The sequence below is a fragment of the Dasypus novemcinctus genome, chromosome 17, assembly GCF_030445035.2.
Source record: "Dasypus novemcinctus isolate mDasNov1 chromosome 17, mDasNov1.1.hap2, whole genome shotgun sequence".
In the NCBI taxonomy this organism is placed as follows: Eukaryota; Metazoa; Chordata; class Mammalia; order Cingulata; family Dasypodidae; genus Dasypus; species Dasypus novemcinctus.
Genome location: NC_080689.1, coordinates 82,507,949 through 82,532,868, shown reverse-complemented (window position 1 = coordinate 82,532,868; position 24,920 = coordinate 82,507,949). Strand labels below are relative to the sequence as shown.

General features: G+C 40.2%; 1 non-coding gene and 1 gene segment (V, D, J or C); both read right to left on the bottom strand.

Moving 5' to 3' along the window:
• The window catches only part of LOC131273778 (immunoglobulin kappa variable 3-20-like), a 1,006,205-nt gene that overhangs the window by 432,232 nt on the left and 549,053 nt on the right, over positions 1-24,920 (bottom strand).
• LOC131274143 (small nucleolar RNA SNORA9) lies at positions 13,146-13,275 on the bottom strand. Its single transcript, XR_009181355.1, has one exon. It is a non-coding gene; the product is annotated as a small nucleolar RNA SNORA9 (small nucleolar RNA).

Below are 24,920 nucleotides of genomic sequence, written 5' to 3'. Positions count from 1 at the left end.
CAGTAAGTCAGCCTGGACTTCTCATCAGAAACCAGAGAGGGAAGACAGTGTGGGAAATATTAAAGATATTGAAAGATAAAAACAACCAACCCTCAATTGTTTATACAGAGAAGTTGTCCTTCAATAAAGAAGAATTTAAACTATTCACAGATAAGCAGAAACTAATAGAGTTCATAAACAAGAGGGCTGCCCTATAAGAAATGCTAATAGGATTTCTACAGCCTGAAAGAAAAGAGACAGAGAATTGGAGTGTATAGAAATGAAGAGTATCAGAACAAGTAACCAAAAGCATACAAAGACAGACCAAAACACCATGTGATATATGAAAGACAAATGTCAAAGTAAGAAATGACTATACAGTAATATCATTGAATGTTAATGGGTTAAAACCCCCAATCAAAAGACACAGTTTGAAAAACTGGATAAAAAAATAAAAAACACATCCATATGTTGTCTACAAGATAATCACCTTAGACCAAAAGATGCAAATATGATGAAATTGAACGGTTGGAAAAAGATACTCCATGCAAGTACTAACCCAAAAAAAAAGCAAGAGTAGCTATACTAATATTGGGCAAAACAGACTTTAAATGCAGGAAGGTTATAAGAGATGCAGAAGTCCGTTATATGTTAATGAAAGGGGCAATCCACCATGAAGAAATACAGTCATAAATATCTATGTGCCTAACCAGGTGCCACAAAACATATGAGGCAAGCTATGGCAAAAGCAACAGAAGAAATAGGTGTCTCTATATTAACATTTGGAGACTTCAATATACCACTTACATCAATAGTTAGAACAACTAAACAGAGAATTAACAAGGGAATTAGAACATGAATAATATGATAAATGAGCTAGATCTAACAGAACATATACAAATACAGAACATTGTACCTCAAATCAGCAGGACATACATTCTTCTCAACTGCTCAAAGAACATTCCACAGGATAATTCATGTTGGATCACAAAATAGGTCTCAGTAAATTTGAGAAGACTGAAATTACACAAAGCACCTTCTCTGAACATAATGAAATTAAGCTGGAAAGCAATAATAGGTAGGAAAGGGGGGAATTCGCAAATATATGGAGGCTAAATAATACTCTCTTAAACAACCAGTGTTGCAAGAGAAAGTAGTAAATTCCTCAAGGGAAATTAAAATGAGAACACAAATTATCAAGCTTAGGGGAAATAAAATAATATAAAATAAAACAAAACTTATGGGATACAGTGAAGGTACTGCTGAGAGGGAAATTTCTAGCCCTAAATGCCTACATTAGAAAGAACGAAGGAGATAAAATCAAAGACCTAAGTGACCACATGCTGGAACTAGAAAAAGAACAGTTAACTAATCTCTAAGCAACAGAAGGAGAGAAATAACAAAGATTAGAGCAGAAAACAATGAAATTAAGAAAAAGGAAATAGAATCACCAAAACCAAATTTGGATCTTTGAGAAGGTCAGTAAAGTCAACAAACCTTTAGCTACACTAAAAAAGAAGTAAGATTTAAATAAATAAAATTAGGAATAAAAGAGGAACACTATTACCGACCCCACAGAAATAATTTTTTAAAAATGATCATAAGAGGATATTATGAAAAACTCCTGTCAACAAATTAGCAAACCTAGGTGAAATGGACAAATTTCAGAAAGGCGTGAAGAACCTTAATTATCTTCAGAATACGAGAGGTCAACAAACCAGACACAAGTTAAACTACTGAATCAGTCATCAAAATCTCCCCACAGTGGAGCCAGTGTAGTTCAGTAGATCAGCAGTTCCTTACCACATACAAGGTCCCGGGTTCAATACCCAGTCCCAGTACCTAAAAAAAAAAAAAAATCTCCCAACAAAGAAAAGAACAGGACCAGACAGTGACACGGGTGAATTCCACCAAACAATTTGAGAAGAATTACTACCAATCTTGATTAAACATTTCCAAAAAAAATTGAAGAGGAAGGAAAACTACCCAACTTATTTTATGAAGCCAACATCAAAACCATATAAAGATAATACAAAAAGAGGAAATTACAAACAAAATTACTAATGAATATAGATGCAAAAATTCTCAACAAATGCAAATCAAATCCAAAAGCATATTAAAACAAATATACACCACAATCAAGTGTGTCTTATTCCTATTCTGCAAGAGCAGTTCAACATAAGGAGATCAATTAATGTAATAAAGCACATTAAAAAATTGAAGGGAAAAACACTTGATCATGTCAATTGATGTTTTAGGAAAAGCATTTGACAAAATCTAGCATTCTTTTTTGATAAAATCACTCTGAAAGATAGGAATAAGAGTAAAATTCCTTAGAATGACAGATGGAATATATGAAAAGCCCACCACCAAAGGTAAAAATTTTCCCCTAAGAAGAAGAATAAGGCAAATATATCCACTGTCACCACTGTTATTCAGCATTGTACTAGAAGTTCTAGCTAGAGAAATTAGGCAAGAAAAAGAAATAAAAGACATTCAAATTGGCAAATAAGAAGAAAAACTTTCACTATTTAGAGATGGCATGATCTTATATTTAGAAAATTCCTAAATATCTATGACAAAGCTACTAGAGCTAATAAATGAGATCATCAAATTGGCAGGACACAAGATCAAATATGCAAAAGTACAGTAGTACTGAAGAATCTGAGGTGGAAATCAAGGGGGAAATTCCATTTACAATAGCAACAAATATCAAATAACTAGGAATTAGTTTCACCAGGAATGTAAAGGACCTGTATTCAGAAAAACTGAAAAACAGTGCTAGTGAAATCAAAGAAGATGTAAACAAATGGGAGGACATTCTCTGTTCTTGGATTGGAAGACTAAGTATCAGAAAAATCTCACTTCCATCCAAATTGACTTTTTAATTATTTTTTATTTAAAGATACACAGATCACAAAAAATGTTACATTAAAAAATATGATGTTCCCACACCCCACACCCCACTCCTCCCACATCAACAGCCTCTTTCATCATTGTGGTACATTCATTGCATTTGGTGAACACATTTTGGAGCACTGCTGCACCACATGGATAACAGTTTACATTGTAGTTTATACTCTCCACCAGTCCATTCAGTGGGTTATGACAGGATATATAATGTCCAGCATCTGTCCCTGCAGTATCATTTAGGACAACTCCAAGTACTGAAAATGCTCCCACATCTCATCTCTTCTTCGCTCTCCCTAACCTCAGCAACTACTGGAGCCCCTTTCTCCACATCAATGCTACAGTTTCTTCCATTACTAATCACAATAGCTTTATAGTTGAATGCCAGTAAGTTCACTCTAATCCATATTTTATTCATCCATTCTGTGGACCCTGGGATGGTGATGTACACTCCACCTGTACATCAAGAGGGGCTTATATCCCACATGGATGATGGATGCGATTCTCCTGCTTGTGGTTGTAGGCACTCTCGGTTCCCTGGTGTGGTGGTTGACCAATTTCACCTCCCTGTTAGCTGACCTGTGTAAGTGCAACAAACCGGAGAGTAGGAGTTGCAACACTGCTGAACCTCAGGGCCCAGCTGCCCAATGGCCAGTCCAGAAATTCAAGTATCTTCTGGGTATACACCAACCCCAGCACCATGACAGATTCTGTAAGAAAGACAGAAGAGACGTGTAGAAAGTTCACATCTGAGTCCAACTCCATCATACTCAGGAACACAAATCCCCATATTTATAGAGTCAACACAATCTCAATTAAAATTCCAATGGCATACTTAACAAAAATAGAAAAGTCAATTATTAAATTTATTTGGAAGGGAAAGGCGACCTGAATAACCAAAAGCACCCATAAAAGAAGTACAAACTTGGAGGACTCATGCTTCCTTACCTTACAGATTATTACAAAGCTACAGTGGTCAAAACAACATGTAATAGAAAAACAGACACACTAATCAATGTAAATGAACTGAGAGTTCAGAAACAGACACTCACCGATATGGTCAACTAATTTTTTATAAGCCTACCAAATCCATTTTCATGGGACAGAACAGTCTTTTTAACAAATGGCACTGGGAGAACTAGATACCCATAACCAAAAGAATGAAAGAGAATCCCTATCTCACTCCCTGTAAAAGAACTCAAAATTATATCAAAGACCTAACCATAAAGGCTAGGACTATCAAAATTCTGAAAGATAATGTTGGAAAACAATTTAAAGAATTGGTAGCAGGAGATGGATTGTTATACCTCACACCCAAAACATGAAAAACAAAAAGGGAAAAAAAATATAAATGGGACCACCTCAAAATTAAGCACTCTTTTACCACATAGGACATTCTCAAGAGGGTGAAAAGTAACCTAATCAATGGAAGAAAACATTTTGAAATCATATATCCGACAAGGGTTTAATACCCATGTAGAATATACAAAAAGATCCTACAACTCCACAATAAAAAGTCAAATGAACCAATTAAAAAATGGACAAAAGACCTGAATAAACTTTTTTCTAAGGAGTAAATACAGATGAAAAGATGTTGAACATCACTAGCAATTAGAGAAATGCAAATCAAAAGTACTATGAGACATCATTTAATACCTATTAAAATGGACACTGAAAAAAAACACAGAAAACTTCAAGTATTGGGAAAGATGTTGAGAAATAGTAATGCTTATTCACTGTGGCAGGATGCAGCTGCTATGGAGTGCTTGCAGTTCCTAAAGCTAAACATACATTTGCAATGTGACCTGGCAATACCACTATGGACAGCACTATCTTGCATATCTCACCCTAGTCCCTCCCTTGGATAAGGGAATTCCAAAGAGTATGGATGACTTTTGATTACCTGAGACTGACACCTTCACTGTGGAGACCAAATTACACTTGTGGTTGATGTCTAATTTACATATGAGGAGGCAGAGATGATGCAAAATTCTGATGATGAAAGTGCCCAACCTCCAAAGCCCCAGATTCCTGATATGAAAGAGGATCCTGGCTTCTGACAAGGGCCCAGATTCCTAATAGAGATGGAATTTGAACTCAACACTGAAGGGTTGGTAGCATTTGACTCATGAGTGAAGAAGCATTAGGTTATGAGATGAGAAAGGGCTCAGCACATTTAAAGACCAGGAAGGAAGACAAGCTGGGCAGGGAGTGGAGGCATGGAAAGAAACAAGGTTGAACCGTAAAGTGGTCTGGTTATCACCAGATTTAGAATGAAGTGAAGAGTTCATGAAAATCCGATGCCCAGTCAGCACCCACTAGGGGTCATCAGACTCTCAGGGGGCGGGATCCCAGCATCGGTAGTTTCCACAGCTCCCCAGGAGATTTGATTCACAGCAGCCAAGGCTGAGAACCACTGATGTGGACCTCGGAGGCCATGACGGAGTCTGAATTCTATTCTAAGTGCATTGAGCAACCTTTGAAGAATTCAGAGCAGAGAAAGTGAGTTAACAAAAAAAGAGTCTTTTACGTTAAGATTGCTGCGGCTGCTGTGTGAAGGATAATTTGGAAGATTTGTTGCTTCTCAACCATCTATGTAACTATGCCTCCCCTAACTGGGTCTAACAGAAACTATTATGTATTAAGCACTTATAAGATTCCCAGGCAAAATGGTAAATAATTTTTCTATACTATTTCACAATCTACTCACAATATTTGATATAGAGAAATGGCATATGAAATTATATTTTTGTCTTTTCAGTGAAACTTTTTTTTAATTATTTATTTATTTTTTAAAAATTACATTATGAAAAATATGAGGTCCCATTCAACCCCACCGCCCCCGCCCCCCACTCCCCCCACAGCAACACCCTCTCCCATCATCATGACACATCCATTGCACCTGGTAAGTTCATCTCTGAGCATCACTGCACCCCATAGTCAATGGTCCACATCATAGCCGAGACTCTCTCACGTTCCATCCAGTGGGCCCTGGGGGGATCTATAATGTCCCGTAATTGTCCGTGAAGCACTATCCAGGACAACTCCATGTCCCGAAAATGCCTCCACATCTCATCTCTTCCTCCCGTTCCCCACACCCAGCAGCCACCATGGCTACCGTTCCCACACCCATTCCACATTTTCTCTGTGGACATTGGATTGGTTGTGTCCATTGCACATCTATGTCAAGTGAGGGCTTAGATTCAATTCACCATCTAATGTCTTACATGTAATGCCATTAAGACAGAAATTTTCTTCCTGTCTTGAAAACTAGGAAAACTTAGTCACGTTAGAAACGATTTTTTCCCCAGGATGAGAGGCCTGTATGTTTATATTTAGCTTCTTTCATTGGCTTTCAGGAAGCTCTGAGCCAGATTTTATATTCAATGTCAACACTAGTTTTTGTTTTTTTCTTTTAAAGTACAGTTTACTGAGGAAAAATTTACATACAGCAAAATCACCCTTTGTAGTGTATACTTCTGTGAGTTTGGTCCAAAGCATAGTTGTATAACCACAAAACATTCAAGATGTAGAACAGTTCTATAAACTTAAAAAATCCCTCATGCTAATTTGCAGTCAACATTCCCTCATTCCCATCTCTGGCAACAACGAGGCTGTTTATAATCTAACAGTTTTGGCTCATCCAGAATGCTATATAAATGGAACCATGCTGTGTGCAGTCTTTCAAGTCCACTTCTTTCATTATATAATGCATTTGAGATTTGTCCAACTTGTTGCATGTATTCACACATCACTCCTTTTTAGTGCTAAATAGTATTCCATTGTGAAGATTTACCACAGTTTGCTTATTTATTCACAAGTTTCAAGACATTTGGACTGTTTCCAATTTTTAGTGATTATGATTGCTATAAAGATGTGTGTGCAGGTTTTTGTGTGAACATATGGCTTCAATTCATTTGGGTATGAAATACCTAGGAGTGGGATTGCTGAGTCGTAATGTAGGTATATGCATAAATCTATAAGAAAGAGTCAACAGTTTCCCAAACAGCTGTGCCATTTTACATCCCTCCTGTAATGCATGACCATGCCAGTTGCTCAGCCTGGTATTGTCAGATTATTGGAACCTTCTTCAATGACGTTCCCATTCAAAATTTTTCCTAGCATTTATTGAGTTGTTTCTTTACTTATTAAGAGTTTCTTATACTTTTTGAATGCAACATTTAAAATTTTAAAAAAGATGTAGTCACTGAGGAAGGAATGGAAGAGATTGCCTTGCCACTATAAATACAAGGCAACACCTATTACAGTGATGAAAGGCAAAAGGTCAAAACAAAGTTTTATGATATTTTTCATTTTTAATACCCCAATTTATTTTTTACTTTATTTTAGTTTTTATAAGTCAGTATATATTCTATTTCTAATCATTAAACCTATCATTACTGTTTCATTTTCCTACTGATTGAATTTGGCAATATATTAGGTTTCATTTTTTAAGAAGTTTTGGATCACAGAGAGTTCAACTGTGACAGAAGAGGCACACCCACATGGGGTGTCATTGATGGAGGACACATGGGTGGGAGGAAGTTCTCCAGGGCATGTATATAATGTATATAAAAATGTTCAGATAATTGTTGGGTATTGTCATAGTAGGTAGAGTTACACACATCAACTGAGGGAGTGCTGAGTTCCTACCCAGGGGAGTTCTGTCACATTCCCCAATGGAACAGCAACAATCCCCCAAGTGCAAGGGCAAATGCCAGTGAAGAAGAATGGACCAATAATGGGCACTTGATACTGATGACTATGCTTATGAGCCTGTGTGCTTGAAATTTCAACTAGGCCTAGAGTTGCCGGCTGCCTAAGTGTTACCTCCTGAAAGCCTCCATGTTGCTCAAACATGGACACTCTCTAAGCCAAACTCAGCATGTAAATGTGTTACCTTCCCTCCATTGTGGGACATGTCTCCCAAGAATGACCTCCCTGGTACTGAGGGATTACTACCAATCATCAACTGGTGATTCAACTAGGAAAAGACCTTGAATAAAAGGAGCAAATGGTAAACACAAATTAGTTTATATGGATAAGAGCCTTCAAAATGAGTCAGGATGTCATCATTGGGGTCAGACTGAAGCACATCTCAGCAGGATTCCAGAGACAGCCAAAATAGATACAACCCCAGGTACTGGTGCTCCTGAGGGCTACAGAGACACACAGGTTCTATGGTCATGGCAGATGGCTCTGGAGTTCAGAGCCTTGCAAGTGGGCCCTACTTTGGGATTTGTGCTCCTGAGTGTGATGGTGTTCGACTCAGATGTGACCTCTCTATAAATGCCTCTTCTGTAACTTTTACTGAAAGTGTGGTTGGTGTTGGGGTTAGTGTATACTCAGGAGACTTGAATCTTTGGACTGGCCATGTGCCAGCTGGGTCCTGAGCCTCAGAAACACCTACTCTCCAGGTCACTGGACTTACCCAGGTCAGCTAACAGGGAGGTGAAGATGGTCAACCACCACACCAGGGAACCAAGAGTGTCTACAATTGCAAGCAGGAGAATCACATCCATCAGCCATGTGGGATCTAAGTCACATTTAGATAGAAAGGTGGAGTGTACATCACCATCCCAGGGTCCACAAGATTGAGGAATAAAATATGGATTAGAGTGAACTTATTGGTATTCTACTAAAGAACAATTGTGACTCTAAGAATGGAAGAAATTGTATCATTGATGTGGAGACCGTGGCCATGGGAGTTTCTGAAGGCAGGGAGACTGAAGAAGAGCTGAGAGGGAGGGACATTTTCAGGACTTGGAGTTGTCCTAAATGATATAGCAGGGACAGATGCAGGACATTATATATCCTGCCATAACCCACTGAATGGACTGGGGCAGAGTGTAAACTACAATGTAAACTATAATCCATTGGTGTAGCAGTGCTTCAAAATGTATTCATCAAATGCAATGAATGTGCCACAGTGATGAAAGAGGTTGTTGAGGAGTGGGAGGAGTGGGGGGAGTGGGGTGTGGGGTATAAGGGAACTTCATGTTTTTTAATGTAACATTTTTTGTGATCTATGTATATTTTTTAAAAGACAATTAAATAAAAATTCAAAATTTAAAAAATGTTTTTTATATATTCAGCTCACCATTCTTCTATCATGTTTATGTTTTGCCAATATTTTCTTCCTGTGTATGTCATATCTTTTTATTTTCTTAACTGTATCTTTTGAAGAGAAGTTTTTAATTATGATGAACTGCAATTTATAAGGGTTTTTATAAGCATATTTTAATTTCAATTTGGTTTTCCTCTTTTTATGCTTATTTAATAATTCCATCATAACTTTTTAAATTATGGAGGAAAGAAGAAAGTTATAAAAGCAAGATATAAACAGACTAAGTTGTGTACAAATTTTAGAAACTTTCGGACTGCTTACTGATATACTCAGAAAACCTCTTAAAATATACATTTCTTACTATAGATTCAACTGCACAAAATAAAAATTGTAATTAAGATAACAACAGAATAGTATAGGAAACTTCATAATGTAATTTTTAGAGCAAAGTTCAAAATTGTTAAAATTATGCAAATAAATGTATAACTGTATGAAAATGCTGTCAAAGTGCAAATAAATGAGATGAGGTTTGGGGAAGGTCAAAAGATTATACAGGAAAGTGGATGTGGCCCAAGTGATGGAGCTTCTGCCTACCATATGAGAGGACCTGGGTTCAATCCCTGCTGCCTCCTGGTGACAAAGGAAGAAGAGAAAGTGTGCCTGTGTGGCGAGCCAGTGCCCACGTGAGTGCCCCCATGGTGAGCTGGTGCCCACCCAAATGAGTCACGGAGCAAATGATGATGCATAAAAAGAGAGATGAAGGGGAGATTCAAGGTGAAATGCAGCCGAGATTGGGAACTGAGGTGGCACAACTGACAGGGAAACTATCTCCACATCAGGCGTCTCCAGGATTAAATTCCTGTGAATCCTAGAGGGGAGAAAATGAGAAGAGAAGATGAAAAAAAAAAAGAGAGATATGTACAGAAGATCACACAGTGAATGGACACAGACAGCAAAAAGAGCAGGGTGGGTGGGCAGGAGGAGGGGAAGGGAAAAAATAAATCTTTTTAAAAAAGATTATACAGATGTAATAAGTTTATAAGTTTGTGGGGGGTTGTTTTATTTTACACTTCCACCTAGATTCTTTAAAAAATGTTTTTTATTCAAATATTCTTTCTTTATTATTACCTTTTCTGAAAAGATACATAGATCACACAAATTGTTGCAAGTCTTAACAAAAATGTTAAGATTTTATACATCATTTTAAATTTTAAAAATCAAGATATATCTGCATCTGGTCTTTGTTCTGAAAATCTTCCATGACCTTTTGTCTAAAAGTAGTAAAATCTGTCCTAGCCTGTAATGTCATTACTTTTGTTACCTAAAGTGCACAATAACCCACCCAAGAATTTGAGGCTCAGGTTAACTTGATTATTTATGCAACACTGTCATCTGCTGACCTTACCTTAGAGCTGCATGCAAACTTTACTGCACCTAGTGAACAAGAAGAGGTAATTTCCTTTTACTTATTTTTTTTTAAGATTTTTTTTTATTTCCCCCTTGTGGCTTGCTCCTTTTTCTTTTGTTGTCTCTTTTCTGTGTCCATTCGCTGTGCATTTTGCTTTCCCCTTTTCAGGGAACCCATGTGGTCTTTCCAGGGTGGCAATTCTCAAAGTCACATAACCTTGATCCAGTTAAACCTCTCCTGAGAACTTAACACAAAGCAAGTTTTTAGAAGGAAACAGCTATAAGAAGAGTCGTTCCCTGCAGCGTTATATGTAAACAAAAGAAAGAAAGAAAGAAAACAGAAACCACTTAAATGAACAAGCAATAAGAAATGTTTAACTCCATTATGGTACTTCAAATTAATGGAGTGTTAAGCCTTGGTTACATTTTTAACAGTGTATTGGGGGCCTTCTCTCTGCCAAGCACCCAAATGAGCACTTTAATCCTCACACCCTGTGAGGTTAAAAATGAACATTAAACTCTCAGGCAGGTTCTATACAGCTCAGAGCTGGTCATATTCCATAATCCAGCAGTTCCTCTCCTAGATGGAATCGTTCCCCTCCTAACACCTGTCCACCAAAAAAATATATATACACTAGCATTCAGAGCCAAAAACTGGAAATAACTGAAATGTCTACAACAGTGAAAGGGATAATTAACTTGTGGCATAGTTACACATTGGAACTGTGCTCAGTAAGGAGACACAACACCCCACAACTACACCCAACACTGTAGATGGATCTTATAAACATGATGCTAAGCAGAAGAAACCAAATGCAAAAGGTACATTCTTATATGTTTCTATCCATATGAAATTCAAAAACAGAACTAAAATAAAGTTAGACATTGGGATGGGGTCCTCTTGGATCAGGGTGGGGTTTGGTGATGACTGGGAGGGCCAAGAAGAGGGTCTGGAGTGCTGTACTATTCTGCCCTCCAATGTGCAGTGCTGCTTTGTGAGAGAAGTATAATTACGACTTGTACACTTTTCTGTATGTATATTATATTTCAAAATAAGTTCATCTAGAGGAATGTCTAAGATCAGGTCACAGGTAAGAAAGGCTGAGAAGAATAAATAACAGGTCGAGGCCGTACAGCTGGTAAACAGTGGGTAGGGATCAAATCCCTCCTGCCTAATTCCACCCTCTGAAGCCCCCACTGCTCTCCTTCCAGCGCTAACGGGGCTCCACAGACCACGGGGTCAGATGTGCTCCTTCCCCGCCTCCACCCCCTAGTGAGGGGCACCAGGTATGGAAACAGAAGGGAGCAGGCTTCAGCAGGGCACAAACGACAGCGCTGGGGGCCCACGTATGAAACGTCACGTATTTGGGGTGGGGTGGGGAAGCAGGTCAAACCCACTTTGATTCTCCTCCCCACTTCTGTGTGGGCACTGAGCCTTCCCCTCTCCTTCTCCCACCCATCCAGCTAACACTCACTGAGTTTGCTCTCAGCAAACACTCATAAGGAAGTACGGAGACAGCTAAGGCAGAATTCCTTCCCTCAAACAACTGATAACCCAGTTTTTCTACTCTTTTTCCTTTCCCTCGTCCAACCTAGAGCAGTGGGTGGGAAAGCACGGTGGTGGGAAAGCTGGATAGGGAGACCACTTGCTCTCCTTCCTCTTAAGAATATTCTCTATTATCACATTTTTTAAACTTAGAAGGTCTGAGTAGAGTTCAGAAAGGATAAATACCTTCCCTTCAAATTACATGAACTTACACATCCCTGTGAGACACATTCAACAATTAAGGGCTCCCCTCTTTCTTTTTTACCCCACAGATATAAAACCACCTTTATTCAACCACTCCCACCCCACCCAAGGCTTAAGTCTCAGCTGGACACTCTACCCACCAGTGTTACTCCAAGAATCAGAAATTCCAATGACTTTTGGGGGAGGTAATTTACCTGCCCCTCCCTGCTGTTTGCACTCACATTATCTGCTCATCTTCTTTTCTTTTTAGGAGGCACTGGGAACTGAACCTGGGACCTCCCATGTAGGAGCGGGGTGCGCAACTGCTTGATTCCCCCCCCCCCCCGTTCATTGCTTGTTATGTCTCCAACTGTGTTTCCCCATTGCATCATCTTATTGCATCAGCTTGCTGTCTTCTTTATGAGGTACCAGGACCAAATCTGGGGACTCTTATGTGGTAGGCAGGCACTCCACTTCTTGAGTCACATCAACTTCCTCATCACTGTTCCGTGGGACAGCCTGATGGACACCGAAGGCACAGGCTTTCAAGGATATTCCAGCTCTGGCATTATGGGAATTTTGCGGCTCAAACACCAGGGGAATGGTAGACTCCAAAGGGCCGTGCACCATGGTGGGAAGACATCACAGCTGGGATTTGTCTCCAACAGGAACCCTGCTGAGGTTCAACATGTTCAGACTCTGCTCCCATACTGCTCTGGAGCTACAACTATTCCTCAACATTGAAACTAAGCTGAGTGTCAGCAGGTTTGACACAAGATGGGTGCTCAGCAGACATTCTCACCTGACTCCAATGGTCTTCCATTAAATTAAGCTCATGCTGCCCTCACCCTCCCTTAGTTCCTTAGGCATTCAGCTCTTCAGTAAAAACTTAGCCTTCTTTTCTCTAATTGAACATCCTGTAGACTCAGAGCCTCTGAAAATCTGAATCTTAAATTTTACTTTCCATTAAACAAGCCACACATGGCCAGGTGGCTTCAATATTAGACAGTGCAGACAAGACGCCCAGTCTACGAGATTCAGGAGGGGGCAAGCAATGGTCTGATATTTCTATTACCTTGCTCTGTAGACCGAGCAGAGGCCTTAGACCATTTCAAATATTTTTCGCAGGCACTGTAGGAATGCACAGGGTCACTGTAGACCCAAACATGCTGGAGGCTTGCAAGCCCCTCGTCCTTCTGTAATTCATCTATGAACCTGACATCAGCTTCCCTTCAGAAAGCAACATTCTGAAACCAGAACCTCCAGGACCCAACAAGTAAAACCAGGTGTCTTGGGATGAATTGTGTCTCCCTAAAGGGTATACTGAAGTGTGAACCTCCCCATACTGTGACCGTGGCCTTATTTAGAAATAGGGTATTTGCAGATGCACTTAGTTCATATAAGGTCCTGCTGGACTGGGGTGGCCCTAACCCAGTGGCTGGTGTCCTAGTACGGAGGGGACGATTGGAAACCCCAGCTTGGGAAGGTCAGGTTGAGAGTGCGGGGACACACCTGCAAGCCAAGGCACAGCAAGGCTGGCTGGAAGCCCTGGGAGCTGTGGGAGAGGAGGGGCGGTTTCTCCCTCTGAGCCTCCAGAGGAGCCAACCCTGCAACACCCTGATTTTCAGCTTCTGCTCCCCAGGACCGTGAGAGAATACATTTGTGTTTGATTTTTAGTTCAATAAAGCTTTTCTGACAGGCTGACATGAGCAGAGGTTGTCCCAGGAGCTGGAGGGAAGGGAAGGCGGGCAGAGCATCCAGCATCCCTCGGTGGTTCCCTGGACTTCACAGACTGTGCTGATGGTGGGGATTTTCCAGGTGGCTGGTGGACAGGTGGTGGAATCCCGAGCTGACTCAGGCAGTTTCTGCTGTTTTTGGTTACGAAGTTTGTGCCCTTTGTTGCAGCATCGCTACGAAACTAACCCCATGGGGCTGGCAAAGAAGAGCGCTCAGCTCCCCAAGTGCAAAACATTGTTGAATTTTGTCTGATATTTTTTTGTGTAAAAAGCAGAACTCTAAATCAATAAACTGTGATACTTAGCCTAGATGATTTCCAAGCAACGAGTTCAGTCATGTCTCAGGTTCATCTTGCTATGTATACAAACTACATGAGGAAAGGTAAAATGGTAATGTGAAAAAAAAATCTGATAAATTGAATGGAACTAAGAATTATGATTTGGGTAATACTTCATCTGTCTAGATTGCAAAAGATGCTAAAAGTAAGATATCAACTGTAAAGAAAGAATGAACTGTAGATAAGGTCAAGGGAAACTTGATAACTTTTGCAAGTGGAAAGATATTAGGCATGTGCATAGAGATCACTTCAAACAAGGAGCAGAAATGAGGAACAGAGATGGGAATATCCTGGAAAGATCTGTGGAGGACTCTCTTGTCTAATGATATGTGAAATAGTCAGAAGACATGTGCAAATTTAATACTTGATACTCCTTTATATCAGGTATTAAATTTTCAATAATTCACTTATTTTTTCTAGTATAAAATAAAAAGTTGTATAATTCACAGTAGTTATATTATTAAACCTGATGTGTATATATATCATCCAACATACAAGCAATAGATGATTAATGGTCATTTTTTATTGAATTTAAGAAGAATATCTAAGCTACCCAAATAGATTTCAACCCATCTTTTTAATCAAATTTTAGATTGAACTGATCCTAGCTTATCTTACCTTATAGACTTCCTGGAAGCTTCCATGCAGCTATGTCAGGTATACACATATTCAAAATTAGGATATTTATACTGCTTTGTAGCAAAGTTTCTCTGAGTCAAGCAAACAGATGCCACTTAAAAGTTTCTGTTGATTGAACAGACAACATTAAGTCAACAATTATTTCACTCTATGAAATTGTTTTCAGGTCATTCACATTTTTAAAATTTATTGAAGTGAATCACTCATACATGAACATACATAAATAATACATGTATAATAATAATTGTGAACTTACAAAACAAACATATATAACATCATACAGGACTCTCGTACCTCACCCTACCACCATTAACTTGCACTATTGCTAAACATTTTTAACTATTTTTTTTTTGTTTTTCTGTCTTTATTTTTTTAATGTTACATTAAAAAAAATATTAGGTCCCCATATATCCCCCACTGCCCTCACTTCCACTCACCCCCCATAACAACAACCTCCTCCATCATCATGAGACATTCATTGCATTTGGGGAATAAATCTCTGTGCACCACTGCACCTCATGGTCAATGGTCCACACCAGGGTCCACGCTCTCCCACAGTCCACACAGTGGGCCATGAGAGGACATACAATGTCTGGTAACTGTCCCTGCAGCACCACCCAGGACAACTCCAACTCCTGAAAATGCCCCCACATCACATCTCTTCCTCCCACTCCCTAACCCCAGCAGCCAAAATGGCCACATTCAACACACCAATGCCACATTTTCTTTGACTACTAATCACAATAGTTCATGAATAGAATATCAGTAAGTCCACTCTAATCCACACACCATTCCTCCATCCTGTGGAACTTAGAATGGTTGTGTCCACTCCACATCTATATCAAGAGGGGGCTTAGATTCCACATGGATGCTGGATGCAATTCTCCTGCTTTCAGTTGTAGGCAGTCTTGGCTCCCTGGTGTGGTGGTTGACCTTCTTCACCTCCATGTTAGCTGAGTGGGGTAAGCCCAATAATAAACCAGAGTGTAAGAGTTGCAAGTCTGTTGAGGTTCAGGACCTGGCTATCACATGGTCAGTCCAGAGATTCAAGTCCCCTGGGTATACATTAAATCCCAGCATCAACAATAGTTCCAGTAAAAGTAACAGGAGAGGATTGTGGACAAAGATCACATCTGAGCCCAGCTCCATCACACAGAAACACAAACTCCAATGTAGTGCCAACTGACATGTCGCTGAACTCCATCTGCCATGACCATAGAAACTGTGGGTCTCTGTAGCCCTCAGAAGATCCAATACCTGGGGTTTTATGTACTTTTATCTGTCTCTGGGACTCTGCTGAGGTATGCATAAGGGCAACCCCTCTGATAACCTCCTGGCTCTTTTTGGAGACTCATAACCATATAAACTCATTTTTCCTTTCCATTTCCCCCTTTTATTCAAATCAAAAGCATTTTTAACTCCTGGTATTATATGTAGAATGAGATATACTGCTGGTCCAAGTTGACCCTTTTATTCAAGGTCATTTTCTAGTTACATCATCACCTGGTATTTGGTAGTAATCCCTCTATGCCAGGGATGCTCATCCCTGGGAGTTATGTCCCACAATGTGGGGAAGGCAACATGCGGTCACCCCTCAGGCTGAAGTGTGGTTTGCTGGCCTGGCAGGGGAGCGGCCGTGGTAGGCCTAATTCCGCTGCCCCCATAATAGGGTGGCTGGTCGGACTCACCGCCACCCCTGAAGGAAGCTCGGCATGGGTGCAGAGTGCCCTCGGGTCTCCCCTTCTCGGCAGCCATGCTTCCGCGGCCGCCCCTCCTCCCAGATGGCGCCACCCTATGCCTTGTGGGGCGGCACCCTTCTTCTTCCTTCTCCCTGCACAGGCGCAGGGCAGAAAATTCCAGTCTGCCCTTTTCCCCTCCCCCGACAGCAGCAACAGCCAGGTGTGGGCGGAAAAATCCAGCCCGCCCTTTTCCCCTCCCCCAACAGCAGCAACAGCCAGGTGTGGGCGGAAAAATCCAGCCCGCCCTTTTCCCTTCCCCCGACAGCAGCAACAGCCAGGCGTGGGCGGGAAACTCAAGTCTGCCCTCCACCCCAGCAACAGCAGCCACCAATCCCTAAACCCTGCCCCTTCCCCCAGCAACAGCGACAGCCAATCCCTAACCACCACCCCTCCCCCGTCCAGTACCGCCCACTGACCTTTCACCGGCAACCAATCAGAACAGGGCGTGGCTTCGACCAATCAGCCTTCCCCAGCCCCTATAAAACTGTTGCCTCTCCCTCAGTAAAGTGGACTTGCGTGTTTACCTTGTCTCCGCGGTAGTTCTTCTGCCGTGCGCCCTCCAGTCCTGAGAGCCCCCGACAAGGGCCTGGCCTCCCTTGTCCCCAGTTCGTCGCCTGCTTCTCCGGGCGACCCCTTCGTCGCCGGCTTCGCTGGGCGACCCCGTCAGCCGAACCGCGCAACCCCTTGTGAGACCGATCCCTCGTCTGCTGCCGGACCGACCCCTCGTCCCAGGTGGGACCGACCCCTCGTCCCAAGCGGGACCGACCCCTCGTCCAGAGCTGGACCGACCCCTCGTCCGCAGCCAGACCCCACCTCTACCGACCGAGCAAGACGCCGCAGCTGGCGCCCAACGTGGGGCAGAGCACCCCTACCGCCACCGACTGAGCAAGCCGCCGCAGCTGGCGCCCAACGTGGGGCAGAGCACCCCTACCACCACCGACTGAGCAAGCCGCCGCAGCTGGCGCCCAACGTGTGGCAAAGCAACCCCACCACAGCACAACGTGGGGAAGAGCACCCCTACCGCCACCGACTGAGCAAGCCGCCGCAGCTGGCGCCCAACGTAGGGCAGAGCACCCCTACCGCCACCGACTGAGCAAGCCGCCGCAGCTGGCGCCCAACGTGGGGCAGAGCACCCCTACCGCCACCGACTGAGCAAGCCGCCGCAGCTGGCGCCCAACGTGGGGCAAAGCAACCCCACCACAGCACAACGTGGGGAAGAGCACCCCTACCGCCACCGACTGAGCAAGCCGCCGCAGCTGGCGCCCAACGTAGGGCAGAGCACCCCTACCGCCACCGACTGAGCAAGCCGCCGCAGCTGGCGCCCAACGTGGGGCAAAGCAACCCCACCACAGCACAACGTAGGGCAGAGCACCCCTACCGCCACCGACTGAGCAAGCCGCCGCAGCAACACATTTACATGCTGAGTTTGGCTTTGAGACTGGCCATATTTGACCAACGTGGATGCTCTCAGGAGGTAACTCTTAGGCATCGTGCAGCTCTAGGCCTTGTTCTTATATCAGGTGCACAGGTTTACAAGCATAGTCATTAGTGTCAAGGGCTCATTGTTGGACCTTCTTTCTTTTTTGGTCTTTGCAGTTGCACTTGGGGAATTGTTGCTGTTCCTTTAATGACTGTGATAGAGCTCCCCTGGCTAGGCAGTCAGCACTCCTTCAGTTGATGTTTTTAATTGTAACCACTATGAAAATATCCAAACATTTTTATGTACCCTGGATATATGCCGTGGAGAACTCCCTGCCTACCATGAGTCCCCTGTCAATAACATCCCACACCAGTATTCCTTCCCTGCCATTGTTCAACCTCTCTGTGATCCAAAACTTCTTAAAAAATGAAGCCCAATATATTGCCAGGTTCCATTAATAGTAAAATGGAATATAGTGATGAGTTTAAAGTTTAGATAGAGAATAAATATTAATTTAGAAAAATTAAGGTAAAAATAAATTGGGGTATCAAAAAATTAAAAAATACAAAAGCTTTGTTTTTGATGTTTTGCCTTCCATCACTGTAATAACTGTTGCCCTGTATTCAAATTGGCAAGGCAACTTCTTCCGTCCTTTCCTCAGTGTGTACGTCCTTTGTTTTCCTTTTTATTTTCCTAATTATTAAGCTTATCTTCACAAAAGTTTTGGATCACAGTAATTCATATATACAGTAATTCATATATACAATCCAACATATCCAACATAAAACCCTTTTCCCTTCCACAGCAATAATCTTTTTACATATTCATACTATATTTACTGAAACTGATATACAGATATTGAGACAATAGCTTTCAAACAAGGTAACATTTGGGTTTACATTGTGGTTTATATTTTAGACTATACAATTTTCTAAATTTTTAGTTACCTTATGTTTTACTTTATGATTTACATTTTAGCCTATCAGCCACTATGTATTTTTGGTGTCATTTAACATGTCATATCCATCCTTGCGTAATCATGTGGAACACTTCTATTGCCCACACAGTTACATTGGTTCCATCTATTCAATACCTCTTTCCCCCTCCCATTAGGGCCCACAGTGACAGTCAATCTTCTTTGCTTGAAGGGCCATGTTCAGAGATATTTGCAACACTGTTGAGGGCTTGACATGCATGACTGCCCTAATATATTGGGAGCCACCATTTCTCTCGAGAGATACAATGCCCTCTATTTGAGAACATCAGTCCTCCCCAGGATGTGGGGATACCTTCCCTCTCATTATATGGGTCTCTATCCAATGATATAACCCACTATGGCAAAATGAGCACTCACGCACACCCTAGGAGCCTGTTCTGCATCGGATTATCCCCTTTAAGCATCTTAAACATGTAACCTTCCTTATTACATTTTTTAAAACGTTTTCTCAGCATTATACTCTCAACCAAATACCTGAAAATCTGCTATGTTTGTATGTTCCCCCACCCTCCCCCACCTTCTTGGGCAATATTACCCATCCTCCCATCCTAGCCCCCTCAAGCCTGCAAAGCCCTATGCAAGTTCACCCTATTCCCCCATTGTATCCCTTCCTTTACAAATACTTATTTCCAGCTTATCATAGATTTCACCCATGTAGGTGTCAGCTTACATACTTCCTCTATCCCCAATTTCTTTTAAGCCTATCATCCAGTCTCTAGCTCTCTGAGGCAGCTTGGTTTATTTATTTCATATCATTGAGGTCATGTAGTATTTGTCCTTGATTGCCTGGGTTGCTTCATTCAACATAAGGTTCTCAAGATTCATCCATTTTATCACATGTGTTTGATGTGTATTCGTTCTTAAAACTGAGTAGTATCCACTGAATGTATATACCACGTTCTATTTATCCATTCATCTGTTCATGGGCATTTGGGTTGATTACAGCTTTTGGCAATAGTGAACAATGCTGCTATGAACATCGATGTGCATGTATCAGTTTGTGTCCTTGTTTTCAGTTCAATTGGGTATATACTCAGCAGTGGAATTGCTGGGTCATGTGGCAAATATGTAGCTAGTTTTTTGAGAAACTGCCAAACTATCCTCCAGAATGGCTGATCCTTCTCCATTCCCACCAGCAGTGGATGAGTGTTCCCATTCCTCCACATCGTCTCCAGCAATAGTCATCTTCTGTTTTTTTATAGCTGCCAATCTAATGAGAGTAAGATGGTACTCATTGTAGTTTTGATTTGTATTTCCCTGATAGCTAGAGATTTGGAGCATTTTTTCACATGTTTTTTAGCCATTTGTATTTCTTCTTTGGAGAAGTGTCTGTTTAAATCTTTTTCCCATTTTTTAAATGGGTTGTTTGCCTTTTTATTTTCAAGATATAGGAGTTCTTTATATATGCAGGTTATAAGTCTCCTATCAGATATATGGTTACCAAATATTTTCTCCCATTGTGTAGGCTCCCTTTTCACTTTCTTGACAAAGTCCTTTGAGGTGAGGAAGGGTTTAATTTTGAGGAAGTTCCATTTATCTATTTGTTCTTTTGCTGCTCCTGCTTTGCGTGTGAAGTTAATGAAGCCATTTCCTATTACAAGGTCTTGTAGATGCTTCCTTATACTGCTTTCCAAAGTCTTTATGGTCTTGGCTCTTATATTTAGGTCTTTGATGCAAATAGAGTTGATTTTTGTATAAGGTGTCAGTTGGTAATCCTCTTTCATTCTTTTACAAATGGATATCCAGGTGTCCAGGCACCATTTGTTGAATATGCCATTCTCTCCTAGTTGAGAAGGTTTGGTGGCTTTATTGAATATTATATGACTACATATATGAGGATCTATATCAGAACTCTCAATTCAGTTCCATTCATCTGTGTGTCTCTCCTTGTGCCAATACCTCTGCCTATTGTTGGCTCTCTTTGCATCTGGCCTCATCCACTGAGTCTTTGTCACCACCTGCTTCATCTTCTCCATGGTTGGTCTGTACTACATCAACAAGATCTCCTCCACTCTGTACCAGGTAACAGCTCCAGTCCTTACACCAGCCAAGGTCATAGGCAAGGGCAAGAAGAGAAATTGACCCTGAATGTTCAATAAAGTTAAGTCTTTGTAGTATGTAGCTGTGTAGTGTGTTTTGAAGTCAGGTAGTGTGATTCCTGGAATTTCATTTTTCTTTTTCAATGTCTTTGGCTATTTGGGGCCTCTTTCCTTTCCAGATAAATTTCATATCTAGCTTTTCTAGTTCATTAAAGAATGCTCTGTTGATTTTTATTGGGATTGCATTGAATGCACAGATCAGTTTTGGTAGGATAGACATCATAATAATATTTAGTCTTCCTCTGCATGAACAGAGAATATTCTTCCATTTATTTAGGTCTTTGATTTCCTTGAACTGTCTTATGTAGTTCTCTGTGTATAATCTTTTACCTATTTAGTTAAATTTATTCCTAAGTATTTGATTTTTTATTTACTATTGTAAATGGTATTTGTTTCTTGATTTCCCCTGGGATTACTCATTATTGGTGTAGAGAAATGCTACTGATTTTTGCACATTGATCTTATTACCTGCGACCTTACTAAACTTATTTATGAGTTCTAGAAAATTTGTTGTAGACTGATCAGGGTTTTCTATGTATAGGATCATGTCATCTGCAAATAAGGAAATTTTGACTTCTTCCTTTCCAATTTGAATGCCTTTTATATCTGGTTCTTGCCTCAGTGCTCGAGCTTACTTCTAAGACAATGTTAAATAGAAGAGGTGAGAGTGGGCATCCTTGTCTTGTCCTGACCTCAGAGGGAAAGATTTTAGGATTTCACCATTGTAAACAATGTTGGCTGTGGGTTTTTCATATATATTCTTTATCATGTTCAGAAAGTTTCCTTCTATTCAAATTTTTTCAGTGTTTTTATGAAGAAAGTGTGCTGTATTTTGTCAAATGCTTTTTCTGCATCTATAGATAAAATCATGTGTTTTCTTTCTTTCAATCAGTTTATATGATGTATTACATTGATTGATTTTCTTATGTTGAACCATTCTTGCATACCTGGAATGAATCCCACTTGGTCTTGGTGTATCATTAATTTAATGTGTTGTTGAATATGATTAGCAAGTATTTTGTTGAGGATTATTGTGTCTAGGTTCATTAGAGAAATTGGTCTGTATTTTCCTTTCTTGTGGTGTCTTTGTTTGACTTTGGTACTAGGGTAATATTGGCATCATAGAATGAGTTAGGTAATGTTCCTTCTGTTTCAGTTTTTTGGAAGAGTTTCAGCAAGATTGGCATTAGTTCTTTCCATAAGGTTTTGTAGAATTCACCTGTAAAGTCGTCTGACCCTGGGCTCTTCTTATTTAGGAGGTTTTTAATGACTAATTCTATCTCTTTACTTGTGATTGGTTTGGTGAGAATAGCAATTTTTTCTTTAGTTAATATAGGCTGCTTATGTGTTTCTAGGAATTTGTCCATTTCCTCTGAATTGTCATTTTTGTTGGAATATAGTTTTTCAAAGTATCCTCTTATAATAGTTTTTATTTCTGAGGGTCAGTGGTGATATCTCCTTTCTCATTTCTTATTTTGTGTATTTGCATCTTCTCCCTTTTTTTCTTTGTTATTCTAGCTAAGTGTTTCTCAATTTTATTGATCTTCTCAAAGAACCAGTTCTTGATTTTATCTTTTCATGTGCTTTCTTACTTTCTATTTCATTTAGTTCTGCTCTTATCTTCATTATTTCTTTCATTCTTATTCCTGTGGGGTTACTTTGTTGTTTTGTCATTTACTAATTCCTCCAAATGTGCAGTTAGTCTTCAATTTTAGCTTTCTTCTTTTTTGATGTATAAATTTATGGGTATAAATTTCCCTCTCAGTACTGCTTTTGCTGCATCCATAAGTTTTGGTAAGTCGTGTTATAATTTTCATTAGTTTCAAGGCAGCTATGAATTTCTTTTGAGATTTCCTCTTGCACCCACTGTTTTTCTAAGAGTGTGCTGTTTAATTTCTATATTTTGTTGTGAAATCTGGGCCTTTGGCCCTTGCAGATTTACTGCATCATTCCACTGTGGTCAAAGATATTATTTTGTATGATTTCATTCTTACTGAATTCATTGAGCCTTTCTTTGTGGCCAAGCATATGGTCTATCTTGGAGAATGATCCATGTGCACTTGAGAAAAATGTATTTCCTGCTGTACTTGGGTGTAATGATCTGTATACATCTATTAGGTCCAGCTCCTCTAATGTACTTTTCAAAGATTTTGTTTCTTTATTGATTCTTTTTTGAGATGTTCTGTCCAAAGTTGATAGTGGTATATTAAAATCTCCCACAATAATTGTAGAGGCATCTATTCTTCCACTTAGTTTTTCCAGTTTTTGCCTCACATATTTGGATGTGCCCTTGTCAGGAGCATAAATATTTATGATTGTTCATTCTTCTTGAAAGATTATCCCTTTCACTAATATGTAGTATCCATTTTTGTCTCTCAAAATCATTTTGCACTTAAAGTCTATTTTGTCTGATATTAATATAGCTACCCCTGCCTTTTTTGGTTATTGTTTGCTTGTAAGATTGTTTTCCATCCATTCACTTTCAACCTCCTTGAATCTCTGGATCTTAGAGGTGTTTCTTGTAGACAGCAAATAGATGGGTCATATTTCCTTATTCAATTATCCAGTCTGAGTCTTTTGACAGGTGGGTTTAATCCATTGATATTCAGTGTTATTACTTGCAAGGAATTATTTATGTTAGCCATATTTCATTTGGACTTGTGTTTGTCATATTTTATTTGTTTTTTTTTCCTTCTCTTTTTGTTTTTTTGTTTGCTTTACACTCCCCTCCTTCTCTGCCTCTCCTGTTTCATTCTTCCTGAAGCACTCCTTTTAGTATTTCTTGAAGGAAAGGATTCTTGTTGACATACTCTTTTAATTTCTGTTTATCTGTGAATATTTTGAACTCTCCATCACTTTTGAATGCTAGCTTAGCTGGGTAGAGTATTCTTGGTTGGCAATTTTTTTTCTTTTAGTACCTTGACTATATCATACCACTGCTTTCTTGCCTCCATGGTTTCAGATGAGAAATCAGCACTTAATCTCATGGAGCCTCCCTTGTATGTGATTTTTCTCTTTTTCTTGCTTCTTTTAGAATGTTCTCTTTGTCTTGAACATTGGATAACTTGACAAGTATATGTCTTGGGGTAGGCCTTTAGGGATTTATGGTGTTTGAGGTGTGTTGTGCTTCCTTGACATTTACATCCATCTCCCTCAGCAGATTTGGGAATTTTTCAGCCATTATTTCCTCCAACAGCCCTTCTGTCCCCTTTTCTTTCTCTTCTCCTTCTGAGATGCCTATAATACGTAGGTCTGTGCATTTTGCATTGTCATTCAGGTCTCTAAGTCCCAGCTTGATTTTTTTTTACTTTTTATCCATCAGTTATACTATCTGTTTGATTTCAGATGTACTATCTTCCACATAACTAATTCTCTCCTCTGCATCTTCTAATCTGCTGCTATTTGCTGAGAGTGTATTTTTGATTTCTTGACCTGTGGTGTTCATCACCATCATATCTGTTATCTTTTTGCATATTTCTGCAATTTCCTCTCTAAGTGATTTCTTCATATTGTTAGTCTCTTCCTGTATTTCATTAAGTTGGTCTCTAATATATGTTTTGAGATCTTTAATTACTTGTCCAATGTGTTGCTCCTCTTCCTGGTTTTTAGTTTGTTGATTGGATTCAACCACGTTTTCCTGATTATTTGTTTGGTTTGTAGTTTTTTGTTGCTGTCTGGTCATCATTTTATCTTGACGGGCTTAATCAGTTCCTTAACTTCTTTGTCTAGTCTTGGGAATTGATTAGTTGTTGTTCATGCATAAGTGTTATGTCTCTCTTAGTCACTTTGTTCTTCTTACTCTATTTTCTTGTTGCTGGCTAAGTTCACTTTGAAGGAAAACATTAGGGGCAGGGAGAGCA